The 26,291-nt window shown below is 46.6% G+C and overlaps 2 pseudogenes; one reads left to right on the top strand and one right to left on the bottom strand.

Annotated features, from left to right (window-relative positions):
- Positions 1-16,011: 16,011 nt before the first annotated feature.
- Positions 16,012-16,698, bottom strand: LOC147859222 (large ribosomal subunit protein eL21x/eL21w pseudogene; annotated as a pseudogene).
- Positions 16,699-18,025: 1,327 nt separating this feature from the next.
- Positions 18,026-20,094, top strand: LOC147859221 (uncharacterized; annotated as a pseudogene).
- The last annotated feature ends 6,197 nt before the right edge of the window (positions 20,095-26,291 follow it).

Here is a 26,291-nt window from a genome sequence, read left to right as displayed (position 1 = left end):
GATCACTCAACATTAAAGGTAAATAAGCATATACATCACTTGTGTTTGTTGGCATTCCCCATATTATCGAGGGGCCATTTGCATGATGATGCCACATCACATTTATTTGCTGGCATTCAATCACATACCCATTTAAGGTATAAACCCCACACCCATCATGGTGTGTTGCATGTACCTAGTAATTAGTTGATACTATTGTTTTCGTTCTAGTCATGTTTATGTTCTTTTATTCCATTTGTAACCCTAGCATGTTATCATATATTGCCAGGTACTACACATATCGTCAGACAAATCATGGAGCTCCAAGAATTCTCCTCATCAATTGAATTTGAGAAGCCAGTATTAGTGTTTGTGTTCATTCACAATTTTGACACCCCCCTCAAGAGGCCAACCTAACTTGACCCTTTGTAGTGTAGGGATCCATGGCATTGGAACACTCCCAAAGTTTGGTTCAACTCCATGTTTCCTCACCCCTTCTCGTAGATGCTAAAGATGACGTCATGTTGGGCACTACACCAGAAGACTGCTCCAAGGCAATTGCCACGTGATGAGAGGGATCATGTCATTCGCCTAGGCCTCGATCATTTCTACTTCCTTTTGCACCAAGCACAAATCCCTTTCACAACTTGGGCACAATGTGGGCATTTGGCCTAGCTTAACATTATGTTTCACCTATAGTCTGAAGTTCTATTTCAAGTTCAAGGCCCTCCAAATTTCCATGATTATTATTGTTACGTCCCACATCTTCCATTGATATTTTGCTTGTTGCAAGCTTGTTTTTGTGTATCCCTAGTCCACCCCGTGTCTTAAGACAACCATGCACACCTCCAAGTCCCCAACTTGTATTCCGTTTGGGGTTTTCCCATGCCCCAATCAACTCTAAGTTCCCTCCTATCCCCATCTTTTTGTCCATGTCTTTCACTTCTCTAGTGCCCTTGTCCCCACCAAGCCAACGCTAATTTTCCATCCATGTAATTTGATCAACCACCCTCATGTAATAGACTCTCATTACTTGATGGCACAAATACAACATGCATCCTTTGATTTTCCCATTCTGGTTACCGTCCTCGATTCTAGTTGCACAACCTATTTGAACACTCACAACTTTTCCCGTGTGCATGGCATTCCACTAGTCCGTTGTGGCAAGCCTCATTCTACAACCATTTGTGCATGACCTACTAGTGGTCACGTTGAAGATTTGCAGTTTGATGTCAGGAAGTGTCCCATGTGCCCATTATGTTGGGTATCTTGTGGCTTCAATAATGCAACTAGGGATCGATTGGGGTTGTTGAACCTGTAACTATCCACTTACAAATGGTCACTAATTGCACTACGGTTGTTTCCCCCTCTGCCTTACCTATGATTTCACTTGAGTTGGACAACCTTGCAGATGTCTTCACCAAGGCCAATGTAGACAAATTTCCTCCCCACTAACCATACAATTGCAATATCAACCTCATTCATGATGCACAAGTTCCATTTGATCCAGTCATCCCTCTTTCACAAGACGATTGCCGCACACTTGTGAATACCTTGATGACAACCTTGCCATAGGCCTCATCCATACTAGCAAGTTCATATGTGCTTCACCCATTATGCTTCTTGATGAGAAGTACAAGTCATTATGTTGGTGTGTGGATTATCACAAAGTGAATGCCATTACAATGTGCAACCCGCTACCCTCTCACTTGCATATCCACTCGACGCTTGGATTGCTTGTCATATGCCAAGGTGTTTACGAAGCTCAACCTCCCTAGTGCCTACAATTTGGTGCACATTCACCAATAGAGAACTATGTTGTAGAACTATTTGGTATTCTCAATGCCCTAGTCAGGTTCTAATTAGTATTTTTGAATGACCTATTCAAGGACATGGGTGAGGTAGTCACCATGTACATGGAAGACATCATCATCTTATTTGACAACAAAGATAAGCACACGTCTCATCACGTGCACTATGTTGGAGCATCTCTATTAGGCCCACCTCTTTGCCAAATTTGAAAAGTGTGATTTCTTTGTGCTAGAGATTGAGTTCTAGGGGTTTATTGTATCACATGCCAACATATACATGGTGTCGCCCAAAATGCAGCATGTACTTGAGTGGGAACTTCCCCATAATGTGAAGGGTGTTTAACGTTGTCGTGCCTTTCGGCGCCGGATCATTTGCGTGCTGGGGTTTTGGACTAAGACGAGGAAGAATTTGAGACGATTTTAATTATGAATATGAATAGATTATAAGAAAGAGAGATAGGAAACTCGTGAATCCCAAGAGTATAGTGTATTAATTAATGTTTTAGGAAAGAATATGAATTTAGATTTCAATAGAGAAATCGATGGCAAATTCGTGAATCCCATGAATATAATTTATTAACCAACCTTTAATAAATAAATAAATCCATGATATACATCTTTCTCTTCCTTATAAAGTGATGGAAGAGGCCAAACATAGCATCATGCTTTTCTAAAGTGTTCATGCACACTAGATGTGCATGTGTAGCTTTTTTTTCTATCATGCGTTTTTCTTCTAACTAAAGCTTTGTCCTAGAAAATATGTGTGGATTGAACTTTCTATGTGACATATCTACTTTTTTAACACTCATGATGTGTTAGTGTAATGGTAAGGCTTTAAATTAGTAAATGGAGGTACAAGGTTTGAATATTGCCTTATGCATGTAATACATAATTTTATATTTTCTTCTATTTCTTCATATTCATTGAATCTAATACTATATACATTTTTTACGTAGTGTACGAAATACACTACGACAACGTTTCCAACGATTTGCTAACTTAGAACTAACATAATTTCATCCAAGTCTTCTTCATGATTGTGGCATTGTTGACCCATTTGAAGCATAAAGATTTTCCTTGTGTGTGGAGCATTGATGCTCAAGCAATAGTTTGATCAATTGAGAGCCAAATTTTCATTGGCACCTGTTCTCAACTTGAGTTGTCATTTGTTGGGGAAACAAACGTGTCAGATTACATCCTTGATGGAGTGATGTGTGTTAGGAATATGGGATTGAATCTGGATGATTTAGACTTCCAACACAATTAACAATAGATGAAACCACAAGACAGAAAATGAGAGTACCCCAAAATTTTAATGTGGAAAACCCAAAATAGGGAAAAACCATGGGAACCGTAGGTTCCAAATAACTTTACTATGATCTGAGTACAACTGAATACAACCTCTGTAGATTTTCACTAGAGGAATGTCTCTACCTCAAGGCAATGACCTTGGTTACAACCATACAAACTGAGTACAACCTCTCTAGGTTTGGACTAGAAGAAATATATTAGCCTCAAGGCAACAACCTTGGATACGATCTTCACCCGATTGGGTGGATAACACAACAGAAAGTAGAAAATAGAAGAAAAGAAGAAAAACATAGAACGAAGGAACCTGATACAGATGGACAGGAGAGGTGTTGTATAGTCGTGGGCTCTCATACTCGTGTCGGGCACTTTTTGTTTTCGTTTGCTGTTTTTCTCTCTTTGTTCTCTCACTTCTTTGTTTTTCCATTATTTCTCAGTTGTCTCTCTTTTTTTCTCTTGCTCTCGGTGTCTCAATCTCTCAATCTCTTCTCTGTATGTGTTTGCATGCCTTTTATATGTGTTGCTCTCGTTTTTGTGCAACATCTCTTTATGTCCCTGCACATACACACACACACACATGCATACACATGTTAATAATTAGGTAATTAAACAAGGGTTAATTAGTACCTAATTATGTGATTAAGTTAAGCGGAAGATTAAGTGATATGGGTGTATATGCGTGTGAGAGGAAGAGAGAGAGAAGTACACTTATGAGCAACACAAGATGGGGGATGAGTAGCTCTATATTAAATTAGCATTATCATCATCAAATACAAAAATACCCACAATGAGGTATATATACAACTCATGTGTAAAGGTGTACATGTGTGAGTAGAATATAGGTATTAAGGTGTAAGTCTTATATTAAATGTACTTAGGAGTGGAGCATTTAGAATATCCCACTTAAGTACAAGGTCCTATTTAAGGCGTTATAGTCAACATCCTAACTAGATTATATCTAGGTAACTACGAAGTTACATGGTTGACTAAATAAGTAAACTAAGTTGAGCTTGATCTCTCAACACGTCCCCTCAAGCTCAAGTGTGAGGCGTCCGACATCCGCTTTGGCTTTTGTCGGCTTCGTGTGCTTCCGTTCGGCCTTCAACTTTCTTCGTCATGGCAATTTCGGTTCCTCCCCCTAAAGCTGGTGACGAAGGCTTGTAGTGTGTGGGCGAATGTCGACTACTTCCACCCATCGTGGGTTACGAGCTGCTTTGGTGGAGCTCTTGGGCTCTTGTTCGGTTGCCATCTTCATCGCGAAGGCATAGTGATAGGCCATGTACTTGTTGTATCGTAGCCGAGTGATGGGATTCTTCTCTCTAGAAGGGCGTCGAAGTTTTTCGCTCGCCGATGTGAGCGCCTTCTTTACTCCGGGTGTTCGCATGATGGGTACACCAAAATCACTATCTAGTGAGGGAGCCGACACATCTGAATCACTGTTGTCGGGGTGGTCGACTTCGTATTTGGGCATCTTACCTTTGGCTTGTGCAAGGCTGTACTTGGCCGCGACGTGCTTGGGTCGCGCCGAGGCTCTTGTGGCCCACTAAGCCTTGTCGTAATCAGACTTTCTTCGAACATGTGTTCAAAGCGATCTCCATCTTCTACCTCTTGTTCGGCAGATTCCGGGTCGAGCGGAGTTGGAGTCGAAGTTGTCTCTGGTGCATACTAGGATGCGGACTTGTCGAAGACTACGTCTCGACTTATCCGAACCGCTCGGGTAGAAGGGTTGTAGCACTTGTATGCCTTCTTCTCGGACGAGTATCCTATGAGGATACATTCCTCTGACTTCGCGTCGGGCTTCTGTCATTGTTTGTTCGGGATGCGTACATTTGCAATGCTTCCGAACACCTTGAGGTGCGACAGGATCGACTTCCTTTCGACGAGGGGCTCGTATGGAGTTAGCTCATGCACTCCATTAGTGGTGCACCGGTTCATGAGATAAACGGCCGTGGATGCCACTTCGGCTTAATAGAAGTTCGGCATGTGTTTCTCATGCATCATGGCGCGTTGTCGCATTGTTACGCGCGTGCCTGTTGAAAGGCGGGACCACGGGGGTCCACGTCTCGCTCCTCCATTTTTGCATTGTAGGCTTCCAAGTAAGATGGGACTTCGTCCCCGTTGAAACGGCCGACTCTTTCGATCACTTGCTCAACCGCTTGTTGCGCTGCTTCTCGCCTCATCACCACTCGTGCCGACTCCAACACCACTTCGGCCACCATCTCCGCGAGGTCATCATCTTCCGGCTCCATCCTCCCTTGCCGCCTTTCACGTCGGGTTCACCAAATATGTCGCGTTGTTACGCGCGTGCGTGTAGAAAGGCGGGACCACGGGGGTCTTGGACTAGGGAGTGACGGAGGATAGGAAGCCGCGCTTCACCCTTTTCGGGGCACCCCAGGAGCACACCGGAAGCAACCGAAGGGAGAGAGAGAGAGTGAGCAGGCATGCAACATTGACTCTCGCACGAACATGTACATAAGCAAGAAGGAAACGCTAAGACACACACACGCACACCAATAGAGACCCGAATATGCACAACCACATGTATATGTATTTACAAGACAACGAGATTCAACACCGACTTCAAGCCGGATCTAGGCCGCATGAGATACAACCGTTGTCTACTGCCAAGTCGCCGGTCGGGGAGCTCTCGGGCTTGTCGCGCCGAGCGGGGTCTTGCACAAAGTACAGGGCAGAAAACTGGAACGCTAGATGCTAAGGCCCGACACACAGAAGGACCAAGAAGAAGAAGTAGAGGGGAGCAAGAAGAAGAAACCCTAAAACAAGAGAGAGAGAGAGAGAGAGAGAGAGAGAGAGAGAGAACGTCTCTCCGTCTAACGATATACCCTACTAATACAAAAATGGGCAACCCTTCTACAAGGGACCATCCCTTCAATTTATAGAACAAGGAGAGGGATGCGTTACAATGTGGGATAAATCCCGATTCACATGGGATTCTTCGTCCCAACTTAACTCCTATTATTCACACAATTACACGAGTGTGAGTGCACATGGTGCACCCCGCCGATGTAGCCAATATTTCCCGGTTTCCGCCTCTGGACGAAATTCTTCACGACAACGTGGAAAACCCTAATAGGGAAAAACCACAGGAGCCCACAGACTCTGAACTATCACTATGAAGAGAAGGGGTACAATCAGAGACTCGGAGGCAACGACCTCGAGCTCTGTTTCTTCGCATAGTGGCGGTTACAACAGAGTATCACTCTGTATCTCTCTCTCTCTCCCTCTCACTCTGTACAACAGTTGCAACAATATGACAACAACATAATCATCATCTACTTTGTTTGCCCTAGGTCATATTTATACTAATATGACTTTTGGGCTATTTACAAATATAACCACAATGGGCTAACAGAAACATATTTACATATATGTCCCTTCATCCGATGAGAGGTTCTCACCGGGCCCGCGTCATTCGGTTCTCATTGGGTCTTCTGTTGCCGGGTACTCATTGTCGAATACAAGTGTATAATGGACATATTCACACTATCCCTTTGTATAGATCAAGTTTGGGCCATTTGTGTAATTAGCATAAATGGTAGTTGCCCTAAGTCGGTCACTATATATAGTGACCTTGTAACCTTTTTGTAAGGTTGGTTGTATTATTGTTTCTATTGAATAGAAAGTCTTTTGTGTGTGTCTCTCTCTCTCTCTCTGTGTGCACGATCTTAGAAACTGTCATACGCAGGTACTCAACCCCAATCGAATGCTATAAGATCTTCCGCATTGACGGCCTTTGTCTTCAACATCTGGTATCAGAGCCTGCACAGTATTCGGTCCTTCATCCCGCTGTCGGCCGTCGTCTCAGCCTGCACAACATTCGGTTTCTTGCGTCATTCGAAGAAGAGAGAAGAAGAAGAAAAACGAGGCTTGCATCTCATCGCGTTAGATCATCTTCGCTTGGAGTAAGCCAGCAGGTTGTACTCTGTTCCTTGTGATCGTAACCGCTCGAGGTGAAATCCCCTTATGCAACATTGACACGATCGTGCTCCACTCGGTTAAACGGCATCCAAAGAGGTCATCAAACGCTGCTCGCCGCTCATTGTAACCACTCGGTGCAGATCGGTCTCAAGACAACAACCCAAATTCGTGCTTCATCCGGCTGATCGACATTCGGGAGGATCAGTTGGATCCGTCTCTCTCGTCGCTGCAGTCACCCGAAGCAGAATCGGTCCAGACAATCGGTTTCAATAATCGGTATTTGGCATATATATTCGGAAGCGAACCGGGCTCACTCCGACTCGGCAACATTCGGGAAGACCAGTCGGTTTTGTCCCTCAAGTTACCGGAGTCAATTCGAGCAAGTTCAACAATACATATATCCGAAGCCGAACCGACTCGGGTTCAAATCCGACTAGAACGATATCGGGTGAGCCAACCGGCTGCACTCCAACAAGGTTCGTAGTCAACTCCGAACCGAGCTTCGTCAACCGAAACCAAATTTGATGGCATCAACATCCGGCTCGTCAGAAATGAGTCTACGAAAGTTCGACGGATCGAACTTCAACTTCTGGAAGGAGCAAATGCAGGACTATCTCATAGTCAAGGGGCAAATCGATCCCATCGAAAATGAAGAACCTCCAGAAGGATACAAACCAATTGAGTGGCAGAAGCTGGACAGAATCGTCCGCGCCACGATTCGGATGCACCTATCGGAATCGGTATACTTTACGGTGCAATCGTGTACGACAGCATTCGAACTGTGGAAAACACTGTCGGACACCTACGAAAAGAAGGTCGCCGCAACGAAGATGTTTCTGATCCGGCGCCTCTACAACTTGCGGATGAAAGAATCAGATTCGGTTCAAGCACATCTCAATGAGTACGAAAGCATAAGCTCCCAAATCTCATCTCAGGGGACGGCAATCGAGGATGAACTCAGAGCAATGATACTCATGAGTAGCCTTCCCTCATCATGGGAAACTTTCGTCACAACCGTGTGCAACGCGTCAACCACAGCTGTTAAATACTCCGAAGTCACGAGCGCAATCCTGACCGAAGCAGCTCGGAGAAAGTCTTTCGCCAAAGACTCAACAGACGACGCTTATGTAGTACAAGGTTCGACAGACCGATCGAACATACGAGGAAGAGATTCCTCACGGCAGCCGAACAATCAGCGAAGACGGAGCCAGTCACGGGACAATCGAATCTGCAACTATTGCAAGAAACCCGGACACATCAAAGCCGACTGCCGCGCACTCAAGAACAAGAACGACAAGTCTCAGAAATCAGACAAGAAGAGTGGTCGGCATGAGGAGATCAATTACGTCAGCTTCTCAGCTGATGTGCTACCAAACGACCCGAATATACTATCAATCGAAAATCCAGTCGGATCAGAAGTTCTGCTCACGACTGAAGAATCGAGCACATGGCTCTTAGATTCGGGCGCGTCATTTCACGTGACTCCTCATCGATCCCAATTTCGGCAATATACGATCCGTCACTCCGACTCAGTTCGAGTCGGCAACTCGCAACACTGTGACATCATTGGAATCGGCACAGTAGAGCTCAACCTTGCAGGTGGCTCTACACTTGTACTTCACAATGTCCGACATGTACCCGAGCTCTCAAGGCCATTGATCTCAGTCGGACAACTAGATGAAGACGGCATTCGTGCCGGTTTTTCTTCGGGAGGGTGGACACTCCACAGGGGGAACCTCCTGCTTGCTAGAGGACCCAAGATACACTCACTGTATCCGTTACATGTTACGCTCAGAGAGGGTAACCTGTTTTTGGTGGATATTCCTGTGTCATCACTATGGCACAGAAGATTAGGACACCTCAGCAAGGCCGGCATTACGCACCTATCTAGAGCCGGATACATCCCTAAACTCTCCTTCTCGGACCATCAATTCTGCGAACATTGCCAGTATGGCAAACAAGCAGCCGCATCACACCCGACATCAGCACCAAGAGAAATGAGACCTCTCGATTTAGTCCACTCGGACGTCTGTGGCCCAATGCCGCATCAGTCTCTCGGCGGTGCCTCTTACTTCGTCAGTTTTATTGACGATTCGACTCGAAAGGTGTGGGCTTATCCAATTCGCACCAAAGATCGTGTCTTCTCGATCTTCTCCGATTGGCTCGCGATGGTAGAAAATCAAACTGACCGAAAACTGAAATGCTTTCGGACCGACAATGGGGGAGAGTTCAAATCAGAAGAATTCGTCAAATTCTGCCGACAACGCGGCATCCGACGTGAATTTACGGCACCACACAGTCCGGAGCAAAATGGGATTGCAGAACGCATGAATCGGACAATCCAAGAACGGATAGTTTCCATGCTCCAACACTCCGGACTGTCGGATGGCTTCTGGGCAGAGGCTCTACTCACGGCAGTACACATAATCAATATGTCGCCAAGCAGACCTCTAGGACTTCAAATTCCTCAGGAACTATGGATCGGCAGTAAGCCGAATTACGACAAGCTGAGGATCTTCGGATGCGAGGCGTACGCCCTTATTCCGAAAGATGATCGCCGAAAACTTGCACCTCGGTCCAGGAAATGCATTTTCCTTGGATATGGATCAGACGGCGAAATGGGATACCGACTCTGGGACCCCGAACGCAGACAAATCGTTCGAAGTTCGGACGTTGTGTTCAACGAGTCGGCTATGAATCCATCAGTCGAAAAACCGATCGAAGTCCGAAGGGTAACATTTTCCGATGTGCCGACCCTTCAAGAAGGCCCCGCTCTTAACACACGGTCAGCTTCACGGGTAGCTGAACCTTACACCACCGACTCGGACAACTCTGACTCGGCACAGCAGAATAATTCGCTTTCGGACCATCCGACCTCGATACCCGATGCGACCAGTCCAATCATACCTCGACGATCCGAGAGACTGTCGCAACCTCCGGAGAGGTATTCTCTTGGAATTTTCTTCACCGACGCCGGCGAACCGACGTCTTACGAAGAAGCATCGACATCTGTCGATTCAGCCACCTGGCATCTGGCGATGGAGTCGGAAATGCACTCCATTCGGGCAAACAACACTTGGGATCTGGTCGAACTACCTAAGAATCGACGTGCTCTTCCTTGCAAGTGGGTTTATCGACTAAAAGAGACGTCTGATTCGACCACCCCAAAGTACAAGGCCAGATTAGTTGCGAAGGGCTTCCGACAAGAATATGGCGTCGACTTCGACGAGATTTTTTCACCAGTGGTGAAAATGACAACCCTTCGTTTTCTACTCGGCGTAGTGGCAGCCGACAACTTGGAGCTGATTCAGCTAGATGTCAAAACAGCCTTCCTCCATGGTGATCTTGAAGAGGAAATTTATATGGAGCAGCCAAAAGGCTTCGTGGCAACTGGCCAAGAACATCTAGTCTGCCGACTCAGGAAGAGTCTATACGGCCTCAAACAGGCACCGCGACAATGGTACAAGAAGTTCGACGACTTCATCCAATCGATCGGCTTCTCCAAAAGCGATGAGGACCATTGTCTTTTCACCAACACAACTCAAGATGGATCACCCATCTTCCTCATCATTTACGTGGACGACATGCTAATTTCTGGACGCCACGCGGGCGAACTTGCCGATCTCATTCGGCAACTGCGGTTGAAGTTTGCCATGAAGGACCTCGGTCCGGCACGACACATCCTTGGCATGAAGATTAGTTGGCATCGCGATAAACGACATCTTTTTTTGTCTCAGACCGACTATATCGGACGTGTCTTGGAACGCTTCAACATGAAATCAGCCAAATCTGCTTCAACCCCGCTCCCCATGAATCTTCGGCTCTCTCAGCGAGACTGCCCGACATCCGGTCCGGAGGGGGAAGATATGAAGTCGGTACCGTATGCACCGGCAGTCGGCTCCCTTATGTACCTGATGGTCGCGACACGGCCTGATATTTCTCATGCCGTAGGAGTCGTTAGCAGATTTATGCACAATCCTGGCCGATCGCATTGGAACGCAGTCAAGCATGTGTTCAAATATCTGGCTGGCACAAAAGACCACGGCATTCTTTTCGGTCCGAACTCAACCTCAGGCGTAGTCGGTTACACCGACTCGGACTTCGCCGGCTGTATAGACAGTCGGAAATCAACAACCGGATACTGCTTCAAATTCGGCAATGGAGCAATTTCGTGGAAGTCGAAACTTCAGGAGTGCACAACGACCTCAACGACCGAAGCAGAATATGTAGCTGCGTCCGACGCTGCAAAAGAAGCTTTGTGGCTCGGCCGGCTGGCGCACACGTTTCGACAAGTCGACCATGACTCGGCTCCAGTTGTCTATAGCGACAGTCAAGGTGCTGTTGCCTTGTCGAGAAATCCGGTTCACCACAACGCCTCCAAACATATCGACGTTCGATATCACTTCGTTCGGGACTGCGTCATTTCAGGGAAAATCGGTCTGGAGAAAATATCCACAACCGACAATGTCGCAGATGGAATGACCAAGTGTCTTTCGGCAGACCGCTTTCGGTCCCTTCGGCATCAGATGGGCGTAACGACAAACCAGTCCGGTTAGAGCCGGACACAGCGCAGGATGGTTTCAGACAACCGACATCAGTTCCTTAATGATCAGCTTCAACTCTTCCGACCCGACCAGTTCGGTCTTCTGCCTTCGGACCCTGCCGACTCGAACAAAACTGATATGTCCGAGAACCTAGGTTTATACCTGTAATCTTAGATAACCCATGTATACGCCCATTACGGGGGAGTGTCGAATACAAGTGTATAATGGACATATTCACACTATCCCTTTGTATAGATCAAGTTTGGGCCATTTGTGTAATTAGCATAAATGGTAGTTGCCCTAAGTCGGTCACTATATATAGTGACCTTGTAACCTTTTTGTAAGGTTGGTTGTATTATTGTTTCTATTGAATAGAAAGTCTTTTGTGTCTCTCTCTCTCTCTCTCTCTCTGTGCACGATCTTAGAAACTGTCATACGCAGGTACTCAACCCCAATCGAATGCTATAAGATCTTCCGCATTGACGGCCTTTGTCTTCAACACTCATATCCCATCTGGAGGGACCAAAATCCTAACATTTTGTTGGGGTGTGTGTCGGCACGAGAATTCTCTCTAAATGCCTTCACTTTGGAGGTAGGAGGTGAATTCATCGGAGAAGTACTCCTTTCCTCTGTCCGATTGTAGACATCGAATGTGCCGATCGGGTTCTTTTACGACTTGGCCCTTGAGCTTTTGGAAGTGGGAGAACATTTTGCTCTTCTTCTTCATTGGGAAGATCCACGTGTAGCGCGAGTACTCGTCAATGAAGGTGACGTAGAATCGGCATCCGCCAATCATCGGCGTTTGAGCTGGTCCCCATACATCCAAATGTATGACGTCGAGGAGGCCTTTGCTCGTGTAGCTCTCCTTCGGGAATGGGAGTCAATGTTGGTTGTCGAGTTGGCATGCTTCATATACTCGGTTGACTCGAATGGTGGAAGTCCGATGACGACTCCCAATGCAACGAAGCTGTTGGAGGTTTATGTGGCCGATTCTTTTGTGCCACAACTCGATGCTTGTCTCGGTTTTGAGACCTTTGGCATATATGGACAATTTCACCTCGTTCGAATCGAGGATGAACATTCGACCATCTCTCCGTCCCTTGGCTATGAGTCGGCCATCTTTCTTGATGAAACGACCTTCGTTGTTGAAGCGGACTTGCATGCCATGCTCCACGATTTGGCCGACGGAGACCAAATTCTTCGTTATTGTGGGCACATGCAAGACATTCTTTACGCAAGTTTGCTCACCTTCTTTCCTGAATGGGACATTGCCAATGTGCCGATGTGCCGAATGGGATGTGTGGTGTCGTCTCCCGTCTTTATGAAGCCGGGTCGATCCGGTGTACGCAAGTCATTGAACCACTCTTTGTGGGATGTCATATGATGTGAGGCGCCAGAATCGACAAACCACATGTTGTCGTGAAGATGCTCGCGTGCGTGTGCTACTTGAGCGGGATCACCGGGGCCACGGACCAGGGAGGACGTTCACGAATTTGTCGAAAAGACGTCGATGTGGATGTTACAGTCGAGGAAACCAATGTCACATATAAAAAAAACAAAGATTTTTAGACTGAAGAAGAAGATAGATTTCAAGAAGAATATTAAGAAGAAGATTATATTGATGGTGATGATAATGATATCACATATTGAGCCCCCCCATTACACAAGCCTTACGAGGGTTTTTATAGGTCTATCCATGCACAAAACTATGGGCTTGGACCCATGGTTTTTGGGCATGGTTTTGTGCACACAGTTTTGTACCGTTGTTTTCCTATGCCTTTTGAATATGAAAAGAAATACATAATATCTAAAGTACTTGGTAGTAGCCCTAATGGTAAGATAAATGTCACCATATAAAAACCATATTAATAATCACTATATGCACTTGAATGCCACCAGGCCCTAGGATAATTTTCATATTTATAATCGTTTGTGTAGTGTGCGTGGAACTACACTATTTTACAATTTCTCCCATTGGACATGCAACATCACGACAACGTCTTCCAAATTGGAGGTGCTTGCGGAGTCGAAGGAAGACATAAAGTTCTCTCTATGCCTCATTACGTATAGTCCGCCGTAGTCATCGTATTCGGAGTTGGTGGCGTAATTCGTGAGTTGTTGACTTGTCGAAGCCGACTCGTTTCTTCTTTTTCGGCACTCCTCGCGGTGGCCGATTTTTCCGCTATAGTTGCAAGTTGGGGGCTTGATTTGCCGATCTTGTTCGGCATGGAAGCTCCCCCTTCTTCCAAAGGTTCCTTGATTGCTTCTGTCTTGTTGTCGAAGGTTTGAGTTCTCGTCGTGTGATGGGTTGAATCGACCTCGTCTTCCGCCTCGACCTCGTCCTCGGCCACCATCCGAATTTGAGAAGAAAATTTGTCCTTCCGATGTCTTGGTTTTGGTTTGGACGTGGTTCTCTTCAACCATTAGCATTGATTGAAGGTCGAAGAATGAAGGAGGATTTTCCCTCGCCAAGATTTCCATCCTCAACGAGTCGAATTGTTGTGCGAGGCCGGCCAAGCATACTTGAACCATCTTGTCTTCGTCGACGTTTATTTTGATGGAGCCAAGCGAGTTGCAAATGCTCTTGATCTTGGCGGTGTAGTCCGACACAAACATGTTTTTTTGCCGAGTGTTGTTCAACTCTTGTCGGAGTTGAAGCTTTCGGGTGGGTTCTGTTGGCGGCGAACATTTTCTTTAAGTTCGCCCACGCTTCTTTAGGTGTTTTGGAATCTCGAATGTGGCTAAGCATGTGGTCGTGGACACATGTTGCCAAGCAATACATAACTCGACTCACCGCTTGCTCCCATGTTGCGTAGTCGGCGTTCTTTGAGTCGGGTAAATTTTCTTGTGCGCCGTTGATGTAGCTCCAATACCCTTGGCCGACAAGGTATTGGGTCATCTCGTACTCCCAAGATGAATAATTGCTCCGGTCTAGCTTTTCACTAGGGAGGTACTTGCATGGATGGACCATGGGGGACCTAAACTAAGGATTCAAGATTTGATATCACTAGGGAGGTACTTGCAATGCAGCCTTGAAACTGTCATTGTGTTTCTTGCCCTTTTGTGGGCTTCGTGCTTCATGGATTTCCTTTCCATGAATTGCTTCATACAATCCCTTCAAGGATTGCCTTTGTAGTTTTCCTTTGTGCAATGACTTTGTGTAATCCCTTCATGGATTGCCTTCAGGGAATGGTCTCATGCAATCCCTTCATGTAATGGCTTCATGGAATCCTCCCTTGTGGATTCCTTTTGTGGAATCTTTTCGTGTGCAATGGATGGGAGCTCGGGGAAGGAGGGGGGCACTCATGCAATGGATGGGCATTTTCACAATGAAGGTGCTCTCATGGAATCCTTCTCAATGGATTTCTTTCACATAATCTGTTTGTGTAATGTACATTGTCAAGGGCTTAGGGACTGATGGGGCAAATTATGGCGTAATTGAAGGGCAATGGCACAATGAAGGATTCCTCCCTCATGGATTCCTTTTGCGGAATCTTTTTTCGTAATGAACGAGTGCTCAAGAAATTTTCTTGAAAAATTTTCTTCATGCAATGAATGGGTGCTCAAGGAATGAAGGGACAATCACATAATGAAGCCGCTCACATGGACCAAAGGATAGCTCATGTATTCACCCCCTTTTTGTTCTCTCTCAATGACGATGTTGCGAGGTCATTTCTCTCTTTCAATTGCTCAACTTAGTCACAAATTGAGATTAATAGGAATAAGACCAACAATTTACTAACTAAGAAAAGTTTGTGAACAAAAATTATTGTTTCTATTAAAACGAGGAACCCTTATAAATTAGGGAAAAACAATGTCGGAATTACAAGAGGAAAGAGAAATATTCGAGGAAGGTCTTCAAGTTTGGTGTCCTGAACTTCCTTTTGTTGTTGCACCCAATGTTGCTTTTTACGTTTTTGGCAAATTTAACCGTATATGAAGGTTAATTTAAAAATGAAACCGTCAATCTTGACGGGCATATGTTTTATGGAAACGTAAAAATAAAGGCTTAAAATTTCCTAATACCGTCAAATTTTACTAAGACCAATACAATAGTATTATAGTCCTAGGTAGTAGGAACAATGTTAGCGTTCCGGTTGCATTGGGAGTGTAGGAATTTGAAAGGCTCACAGATGTGTGTAACAAAAAGGTAAAAAAACTAATAGAGTCTAAATTATGAATCGTTTCTTCCCAATTCCCCGTTTCCCTATCTAAGACCTTCCTTTCCCTTTTCCCCCTTTTCCCCCCTTTTCTCATGTTTGTTCGTTGCTCCCTCAGCCCTGCACCTTGTTGGAAGCTCGCAGCTCAGTGCTCACTATCCCTACTCGAAGCTTGTTGCTTGTTGCCTGCTACTCATTGATTCAGCAACATCTCCTGCAGTAGTCCTGCTCACCCATCTAAGGTAGCTCTCTCTCTCTCTCTCTCTAAGATTAAAATAGACTAAACCATCCTCATTGAAGATTTCATAAAATTCCATTGCCATGGACACCACTTAAAAAGCACATAGGTGATACATCATGGTAGAAGTAGCAATTAAGAATCAAAATTATAGTTCAGGATACAAAATTGACAAAGGCTCAAACCGAATACAAAATACAAGAAACTTTAATCAATATGCCCCCTTAAGATCATTAACAACATCATATGGAATAGGTGTAACAGTCTCCAAGGTAGTGATAAAACCAGGTTTTGGTCCTTTCGGCTGCCTCTTAGTAGAAATCTTCTCACCTTTAGCTTTGGCTTCAGCCTTGACCAGATCATTCTTCTTGATTCTTTCAATCAAATCCTCCTTGCAACGTGAGGGTTGCACGTGCTCAATACGAACATGTATTCTCTTCCTCACAATTCTAGTGTTCACCTGTTTGTTCATCTGGACACCAATCACTCGTTTTGTGACGTTCTAGACAACACCAGTGCGTCCATGGTAGAACTTGTGAGGCATACCCTTGTGGATGGCACCATTCACCTTGATGTTGACATAGTCACCGATTCTGTAGGTGCGAAGGTAGGTGGAGAGATGGATATAACCTTTCCGCCTGAATGGGCAAGTGAAGAGATCACATGTACGAGATCTCTGTCCATGTCCTGCAGGCATCTCTAGCGATCTTCTTCTTCTTCTGCCTGCGTCGTCGTCGTCGTCGTCTCTCTCTCTCTCTCTCTCTCTCTCTCTCTTTGGTATGAACTTTAGATAATAGAGACTCTTCTTCTTCTTCTTCTACCTATGCCATCTCTCTCTCTCTCTCTGGTATGAACTTTAGATAATAGAGACTCTTCTTCTTCTTCTTCTTCTTCTTCTTCTTCTTCCTGCGTCCTCTCTCTCTCTCTCTCTCTCTCTCTCTCTCTCTCTTTGGTATGAACTTTAGATTAATAGAGATTGACGTTTCATGCTTTTGCATATTATTGTCTCAATACAAATCCTCAACTTTTAACAATGATCCATCTCATCATATCAATAGTTATTTCCTATGGTTAGGAAATTACTACATATCCAACGTTGATGGCAAGAGCATTTTCCGACTCTATTAATGGCTAAATCATTCTTATATTTCCCTCTACGGAAATTTACAATGGCTTGCCTAATATCATTGTTGCTTCTGTTAACTACCAATGTTTCTCGTACTTGTGCCATGTTTTCTTCTTTTGATTGCACCTATGGTTCCTTGATGGTGTGGGATGATACACCTTCAAGCAATTCATTTTCCTTCAAGCAATTCGTTTTCCACCATCCGATCACTCACCACATTGTTTTGATTTTCTTGAATTCTTTGTTCTCTTTTAGCTTCTTGGTTTGCTCTCTTGTCACACCTTTTCTAGGCTTTCGTTGGTTTTAGTTGTTGAGTTCCAGATGAAGTAGAAATACCACCAAATTCTTTTACTAGTCCATCAAAATTGGTATTGCTCCCCTCTTTAAGGGCAGAAGTTTGGGAATTTCTTCTTTTGTTGCTGTGTAGTAGATAGCACACACTCAGAGCGTGTTGCAATTTGAAAGGCTCACAAATGTCAATCTCTTAACCTTAGCTAATCTCTCATATTTCATACAAAGTCTACAAGACCCTTGTTTGTGGAGTTGTGATAGTAACATGCTAATATGGACATATGACTAAGTTTTGGATGCTTAGAGTTGTATGACATTACTCATATCTTAGAGATTATCCTTTTCGCGTCAAGGTATAATCAACAAAGTATGATCTTTTTGCCAAAGAGAATTATATTCATGTAAAATCTCATTGCTCAATAGGTCATAACTAATATGTATGGGTTTAATGATGCTAGTGATTGTTTTGAATTGATGGCATGATCTTTTCTTACATGACCCATTTCTTCTTATTCAACATAATTATGGCTCCCAAAAGAAAAAATCAACGAACCATTAGTGCAATGTTTGCATAGAAACCACCCAACGATACCAATGACATAAATATAAACAATGATTTAAATGAGGATATGGATATGTTTGGGACTGATTTAGAGAGTTTAACTTGAGAGTGTTGTTCCTCTAATATAACTAAAGAAAAGCCTAAGAGAAAATTCGTGATGCATGGAGAGATAAATTCCCATGGATACGATGCATTATGCAAGGAGACAAAACATTAATGAAATGTGCATGGTGTGAGAAATACGCTAGTCCTGGGCCTTGGGGTGTTGGTTCTGGATGCATTACTTTGCAACTTGATGCAATTTTGACCCATGTTAACTCAAGTGGTCATAAATTATGTGCATCAAAGTGGATATGTGATGTTGAAGGGAAAGCAATGTCCATCCCAAAGCATGTATCACAATTGGATGATATTAACAAAAATAAGGTCATAACAACAATGAAACTCATGTACTTTATTGCAAAAAAATATTTGTCTATCACTACATACCAAGAATTATGTGATTTGGCCGTGCTACTAGAGGTGCCTAATATGCCTAAGCAACATGATTATATATCTTATACTAGTAGATATGGGGGATATGAATTTTTGGTTGCCTTCGGGAAATATCTTCTAGAAATTCAAAGCTCAAATCTAATAAATTCCCCATACTAGATGAAAGTACTGACAATGGATTAGAGTTGCATCTCATTATGTATGTTACATACTTGCAATGTGGTGGTTGTGGGCCTAAGCAAACTGAATATATGGGTTTGCTGAAAATTCCCAATGGTAAAGGTAGAATTATATATGAACATGTTAAGCATCTATTAGGCGATCAATGCCTCAACATGAACAAGTTGATTGGATTGGCAACTGATGGTGCATCATCAATGATTGGTAGTGAAATTGGAACGGTAACATTAATGAAAAATGATATCCCAAATTTGGTTGGTGTACATTGTATTGCTCATAGAGAAGCATTGGTTATTTCAGATGTATCTAAAGATATCCCTGAGCTCATTCTTGTAGAAAAAATTGCAAATAAGGTATATGCATGGGCTAACAATAGTACCAAAAGGACACATGAAATTTTAGAGCTCTTGGAACAAATGCAATTGGATGCTCATAGACCGTTACAAATTCATAATATTCGTTGGTTGTCACGTGGTCAAATCATGGAAAGACTAATGAGTATAATGCCTGCAATACTTACTATTTGGAAGAAAGAGAACTTAAACGAGTGGTATAATAAAGCTTGTATCTATAGTGTGCAATTTTGCTTTTGTATGATGGCTGATGTGTTGCATTTGATGAATATCTTGAGCTTGAAACTTCAAAAAGAGAATTTGGATGTAACTTCAATTGGTGCAGAAATTGATATTACAATTTCTAATTTGCGGAGGTCTTTCTTGAGAAATGACACATTTGCGAATGGAACAATGTATTTATCCAAGTTCTTAAGATGTTCTAAAGTTGGGTTTTTTGGAAATAGAGGATAAAGATGGCGTTACATATATACATGAACTATACTTCAAACAAATTCCTATGGATAAAGCAAGTCAAAATGATACAAATCCCAATATTGCAAAATCTAAGGGAATGGGGCCATTTATAGATGGATCACTTGAGAGTTGTATTAAACTATCTCAAAATTATGTGCAAAATGTTATTGATGGACTAAATGCAAGATTCCCTAACTTAAGCCTCTTCAATGCAGCAAAATTATTCAGCCCATGCCATTATGCAGATGATGATGTGATTAGGGATAGTAAAGCAAAGACATGGTTGGGAATTTTGATTTCTCACTTACAACCAAATGTTGATGTCAATGCATGTCTTCAAATTTTACATGATGCAAAGGCTTGTGAAATGGAACTCTATAGGTTTGTTGACACTTTACGTTTAAATTGTGAAGGCTAAACTATGCTTGAAGCTTGGCGTATGTTTTGCAAAATGAAGGATTGGTAAGATAGTTTCCCTCATTTGATGAAATTATGGCAAGCTACTTTGGTTATTCCGTCTAGCACAGTTTCGTGTGAGAGAGGGTTCTCTAAGCAAAATCTCATCAAAGAGATGAAAAGAAATCGATTGAATATAGAGCATTTAGATGATTTAATGGGCTACACATTGAAGAAATACAATGGGATCGTGTAGATGAAATTTGGAAAGATGCAAAGGATAGAAGGGTATAATATATTGTTTTGTACAAATATTCGATGTATTTACTTTTTGAAGGGCATTTTTTTTGACAAACCGTCATTTGACGGGCAAATTTTTTGGAATACCGTTCTCATGACAGGCAATGTTAGCCATCAAAAGGCAACACTGGCTGCACCATTCACCCAAGCAAGAAGTAACCCCAATCTACTCTCATTTAACCTAGTAGAAAAGCTTAGTGGAAGAAGAAGAAGAAGAAGAAAGTAAATCCCTTCAAAAACCCTAAACACACAACCCTAAATGAGGAAGTTGAATAGATGTGGCACCCAATACCCACACTCTCACTCAACATTAAGAACCCTAAAATTCTTAGAAAAAATAGGGCAGATAAGAAAAGTCCAAGGAAGGATAGAGAAAAATACCAAAACCCTATATCCCAAAAAAGAAAGAAGAAGCCCCTCTCTAAAACTCCAAAAAATAAATTCCTCAAAACTCACGAACCCTGAAATAAGCCATCCCATCCCCATTTTATAATGAGAGAAGAGGCTACCTATCATAATAAATTCTTACCTACCCCCTACTCATTAAGGTACATGTTCAGATGATTAAAAAGGAAAATAACTCTCATATGTTGACATTCAAATTTTCTACCTTTCTTAACACAATCAATAAAACACGTTGTCGAGGTATTCCTCGCGGATGCGTGGAATGAGGCGGAACCTCGGGGGTCCTGTACCAAAGAGCAAGAGAGGAAGGGGAAGAAACCCTCTTCGTGCGAGCGTAGATCCACAAGGACACGGCCCTTCGACGCAAAGACGCAAGTGGGACAGCGACACATAAAGACACGAATGTATGTATGTATTAACGAAGACAAACAACAAGAACACGAAGACAACAAAACACGACGTCGGTTACAACCGAACAGGCCGGCAAACAGATGCCGATACCTGCTCGTAAACGCACAGAGAGGAAGGAGTAGGTTGGAGGTGCTGCTGGAAGCACTCGGGCATTCCTCAGAGCAGCGCGAGCCTCCCGAAACCTGCACAGAAGGAAGCTATGGCGTTTGCGAACCAGATAGAGAGAGAGAGAGAAGCCTTCGCCCGCAAACCGACAACACTTCGTCCTCGACTCTCCGCGATCCTTTGCCCCTCCTCGTCTCCCTCCTTTTATAGGTAAGGAAGGAGCCGTTTCCCCACCTACCGAATCTACCTGCCTAGGATCTTCTATGTACAACATAAGGCGCATGTGCACGAAGAGCCGGTTCCTACGCTCCAGTGCACCGATTCCGCTTGTGGACGGTTTTCTTCACGACATCCGCCCCCACCTAACCGAGCATCCACCGGCATGCGCCAAATTGTGTTGGGACGGAGAAAACCGGTCCAGCCTTCATTCTCTGCTCGTTGGTTCTTCTTTGGTTTCAGATCGTTCGTCGTCGCGGTCCAGGTTAACCGGATCCGGCTCGTCGTCGTGACGCTTCTTGAACGCTTTGATCCGCTTCCCAGCTACCGGTATCGCCATTCTTGTGCCGTCGAGTTCCGCCAGATGGTACGTCCCGTTGTCGTTGGCGCTTTGTACCACGTAAGGCCCGAACCACCTTCTTGCGAACTTCCGTGTCGCTCGGTGCTGGTTGTCGAGGCTGCTGTCGTAGACTAGCACCCAGTCGCCTTCCTCGATCTTCTTCGGTCGGAGCCGGTGCGTCCGGTCGAACCGGGCTTTGTTCCTCGTCCTGGCCACCCGAAGCTTTTCCGCAGCCTGCTCCACGTCCTCCGGTCTTCGCTCGAGCTGTCGTATGCGCGCCGTCAACAGTTCCTCCCGGCTCATCTCGTCTCTCCAGTCCACGGTTGCCCATGAGGAGATTGTACGTTCCATCAGCATGATCGGCTTCTGCCCAAACATGAGCTCTGCCGGCATGAATTCGGTTACCGAACTGTGCGTAGTTCGGTCAGCCCACAACGCGTAAGGCAGTAGCCGCGGCGAGTTCCCGACTTGACCTCCGCATGCCCGAACTAACGCCTTGACGATCGGTCCGTGTCCGCGCTCCACCTTTCCATTCGCCTCCTGATTGTACGCAGTGGTAAGCGAGAGCTTGACTCCTAGCCGGTCGAATAGCTCCTCGGCCTCTTCGGCGTCCAGCTCCCCGCGATCAACCACGATCTTCCCGACGCACCCGTACCGGCATATCACGTCCTCAATCAGGAACCGACATACGGCCGCAGTCGTTTTGTTCTGAAGGGCTCGGCCTTCTACCTGGTTGGTCAGATCTTCCCGAGCCAGGACCAGATACCGCATCTGTCCTACTCCCATCGGCATCGTCACCAGATCTACCATCCATTTGAAGTGGATGGTCGGAGGGTACGTAGGGTGAAGCTCGTCCCGATGTCGGTCTATGGAGTGCATCTGACAGCCCTCGCAAGTTGTCACGAACCGATGCACGTCCCGGTACAGTCCCGACCACCAGTACTTCCCCTTTATCTTCTCGAACGTGGCCCACGTTCCACGGTGTCCAGCCCAAGGGCTGTTGTGGTAGGCCGTCAGCAGCTCCTCCTGTTCTCCCTTCATCGCCACCACCCGGAGCGGGACGTCGTTCCTCTTCTTCGGGTGCTTCCATAAGTATCCGTCCCGGAGAAAGAATCGGTAAGCTTTCTTCCGGATCCGGTTGGCCTCGTCCTTCGTCCATGACGCATCCGGCGTCATTGTCCTCAGAAACCCACCGATCTGCAGCCACTCGCCGTCGTACTTGCTCTCGTCGAAGCCGTTAAGCGTCGGAGTGCTCGCCCCATCGGTCGTCACGTACGCCGCCTCGAAGAAGTCCACGCCGACTTCTTCGTCCTCCGAAACCATGCCGCCCTCGTCATCAAACCTCGCCCTCGAAAGCATGTCGGCCATGGCGTTGTCTTTTCCGGAAATGTGTCGTATTTCCGGGTCCAGGGACTTGATGTACGCTATCCACCTGAGCATCGCCAGGTCCGGTGTCGCGCATCCGGAAACCATGCCGAGAATTGGCAGGCAATCCGTCTCGATAATCACTTCCATCCCGATCAGGTAGTCTTTGTCGGCCTTTATTGCCGAAACGATACCCCAGAGTTCGCGTTTAACCTGGGCGTACCCTCGCTGTCGCTCGCTGAGGACCTTAGCGCCGAATCGGATCGGGAACCGGGTGCCGTCCTCGTCTTCTTGGTTGACGACCCATCCGATCCCGGTCGGGCTCGTATCCACCGTTATGTATACCGGGGTACCCTTCTCGTAGACAGCCTTCCGAAGCGCCGGTGCTGCCGCAAGAGCTTCCTTCAGCTTCCGGACCGACTCCGTGTGCTCGTCTCGCCACTCGAATCTTCGCCCCTTCTTCAGCAACCCGTATAGTGGCTCCGCAACGTGGGCGTAATGTGGGATCCATATGTGGTAGAACACGCATGCCCCCAGGAACCTCCGAACTTCCGTAACCGAGCTGCAGTCGGTCTTCATCGCGGAGATGGCTTCTACCTTTGCCGGAGACGGCTTCCGGCCATATGGTCCACATAGGTGCCCGACCACCAGGATTTCTGATTGCCCGAAGGCCGATTTCTCCCCAGAGAAGGTGAGCCTCGCATCCTCCAGCCTTTGTAGCACCTTCTCGCAGTCGTCGATGTGTGTTGCCACGAATCGACGGCATCCGTCCGGCCCGAGTTTCTCGTCCTTCTCTTCCACCGGGCACCCCTTGATAGGGATGTCGTCTAGAAACGGCATGGTGATGTCCGGGATGCAATCCCTCAGTACTTTGTTCATTGCATTCACCATGTGGGCCACCGAGTTGGTCCCTCCTTGTGGCAGGGTACACATTCGCACTAGGCCGAGGCGAGTTCGCATCGTCGTAATGTCTCTGCTCTCTCTGGCTAGCTAGAACTGGTCGTACCCCGAGTACAGATCACCGACCGAGTAAATCGACCTTCTGGCGAAGGCCTCCGCGAACTCGTCTATGGTCGGTCCGATTCCTGCGTTCCGGATGGTCACTCTGTTGACCGGCTGCAGGTCCTGAATGAAGCGCAATGTTCCGTTTTTCTTTGGTACGGTAAACCATCGGTTCGAGTATGGCGCGCTCGACGGTTCGAGAATACCCATATCGACTTTCTGCCTCAATAGCTCCATCAACTTCGGGATGTGAGCTCTCAGTACCGGAATCGGCTTGAGAATCCACGACACATGCGGTACCGTGAATATCACCATCGGCTCCACGAGTGTCGGGTCTACGCACCCGATCTCTTCCGGCAAAAATGCGAAGGCTTTCCCGTGCCTTCCGAGCATTCTCCGAAACCGGTCTTCCTCCGCCGGCTGTAGGAACCCGCCCCCACCGATCTTGAGCTCCCGGAGCGTCCCGTCGGTGAAGGTGTGTCCTATGCAGGCCGGATCTCGTAAACTGGGGTTCGACGCAAGCCCTCTGATTCGGGACTCGCTGCCCTCCGGCAAGGGTGCCGCGACTGGCCTTACCTTCCGGTCCACAGTTTTGTACTTCGTGCTAACTCGGGCTGTCCGATCCGACCCGAGCCCCCGACTGAAGTTCGCGATGACTTTGTACATACCGGTATCGTCCGGTCTTCGTTAAGGTCTTCTCCGGCAACCCTCCTCAGCATCCCCAAGGTGTCGTCGAAGGAGACCGCCTCCACGGCTCCGCTGATTTCCTCGTCCGGGCCGAGAACTCCGCACGCTCGAAGTCGCACTTTCGCCCTTGTCTTTTCTCGCCCAACGATGCCGACTATCATACACCCTCCGTGGTTGGAGAAACAAATCTTCCTACCTATCGTACAGTCGTGGGGTCTTTTCCGAGTCTCCGGGCTGTCTCGGCCCCACGCCTTGGTAGCCCTCTCTAAAAATCCTCCCGGTTCTCGCCATCGAGGGATTCGCGGTTTCTCTCGTGGTTCGGCCGCACCGTCAGAAATTGGACCGAATGGCGCCCGTCCTGGCTTTTGACCCTCGCGTAGGCCGAACCGTTGTCCAACACCTTGGTCTCCATTCGCGCCGCCGTGATGTATGGTTCACCTAATATGACCGGGTGCGAGGACGTCTCCTCTACGAAGAAGTGCTGGTCAATCTCGACGTCGCCGATCTTGACTCGCACGTTCGGGCAAGCCCCATGCAGTTCCTCGGTGGCGCGCATCGCCGCCCGTATCTTCCACCCGTGCTTGGTGTTGATCGGCCACTTCCCCTTCTTATAGAAGTCCATGGACATCAGGTTTATTTCTGAACCGTGGTCCACCGACGCCACCACCGGTTCCTGAACATCTCTGATCTTTACCGGGGTCTCCGTTGTCGCTCGGGCCCAGTGTGGCCTCGAATAGTGGCTCTCCGCCCACTCATCTGCCAGCGCCGAGTCGTCGATGTGCGTCGTTCGCACCTCTACCGGTCTTTCCGGATCCGTTCTTCTAGGACCTTTCGTAGGTCAGTAGTCCTTTCTATTTCCGTCCCCAATCGGTATCCGCCCTTCCTGGGGTTATCTTGCAAGCCGGACCCACCGGCATCGTTCCGTCGCTGCCCGAATCGGGTCTCGTATCGTTGTGAGGGCCCGACCGCTCCGGCTTTCCCCACTCGCTTGTCTTCTACCAGAGCCTCGTAGTTCCGGCAGGCGGCTTCTACGAATCCCGTCTTCTCCTCGACCGGATCGCTCCACCCGGTTATTTCTCGGACCCGTCTCTCAGCGCGGTCCGTTTCATCTTCCTTTAGCCGTGCGCCGGCAAGACCTTCCAGCATTGCCGCCCAGAATCCGTCTTTGCCCTCCTTTCGGGCCTCGCTGCACCCGACCCGAATGCCGGCCGACGCCGAGTAGTGGATGACTTCCACGTGTCGGGCCGCTGCCTCTTCCATCAGTCTCTTCATACCTCCTCGTCCGTCGTTTCGGTTCAAGGCCGTCCTGGTGTCGCCGGCGTGCACCCGGCCTTCCCACAGGTACACCACCCGGTTCCTCAACGCTTCTGCGAAATCGCCGCAGTCCTTCCGGATGTGGCCGACCTCGTCGCACCACATGCACCTGTTCCCTACTGCCGGTTGTCGGTCACGAGCCGGTTCGTTGCCTTCCCTTCGAGTCTCGGCGATCTGGAGATCCTTTATCGGCCGCGTCAACTCGTCCAGTGCTGCTCCTCCGGACGAGCCATTGACCATGCCAGTCGAAGCCGGACCGGTTCCGAGCCATTCCCGGGACTCTTCCCTTCACACTTGCGGTGCCGGTT

The sequence above is a fragment of the Azolla caroliniana genome, unplaced genomic scaffold, assembly GCF_043228905.1.
Source record: "Azolla caroliniana isolate FFs.n. ecotype wild unplaced genomic scaffold, voAzoCaro1.0.p SCAF_10, whole genome shotgun sequence".
NCBI lineage: Eukaryota > Viridiplantae > Streptophyta > Polypodiopsida > Salviniales > Salviniaceae > Azolla > Azolla caroliniana.
The sequence above is the reverse complement of the archived record's forward strand: the minus strand, read 5'-3'. Positions and strand labels throughout refer to the sequence as shown.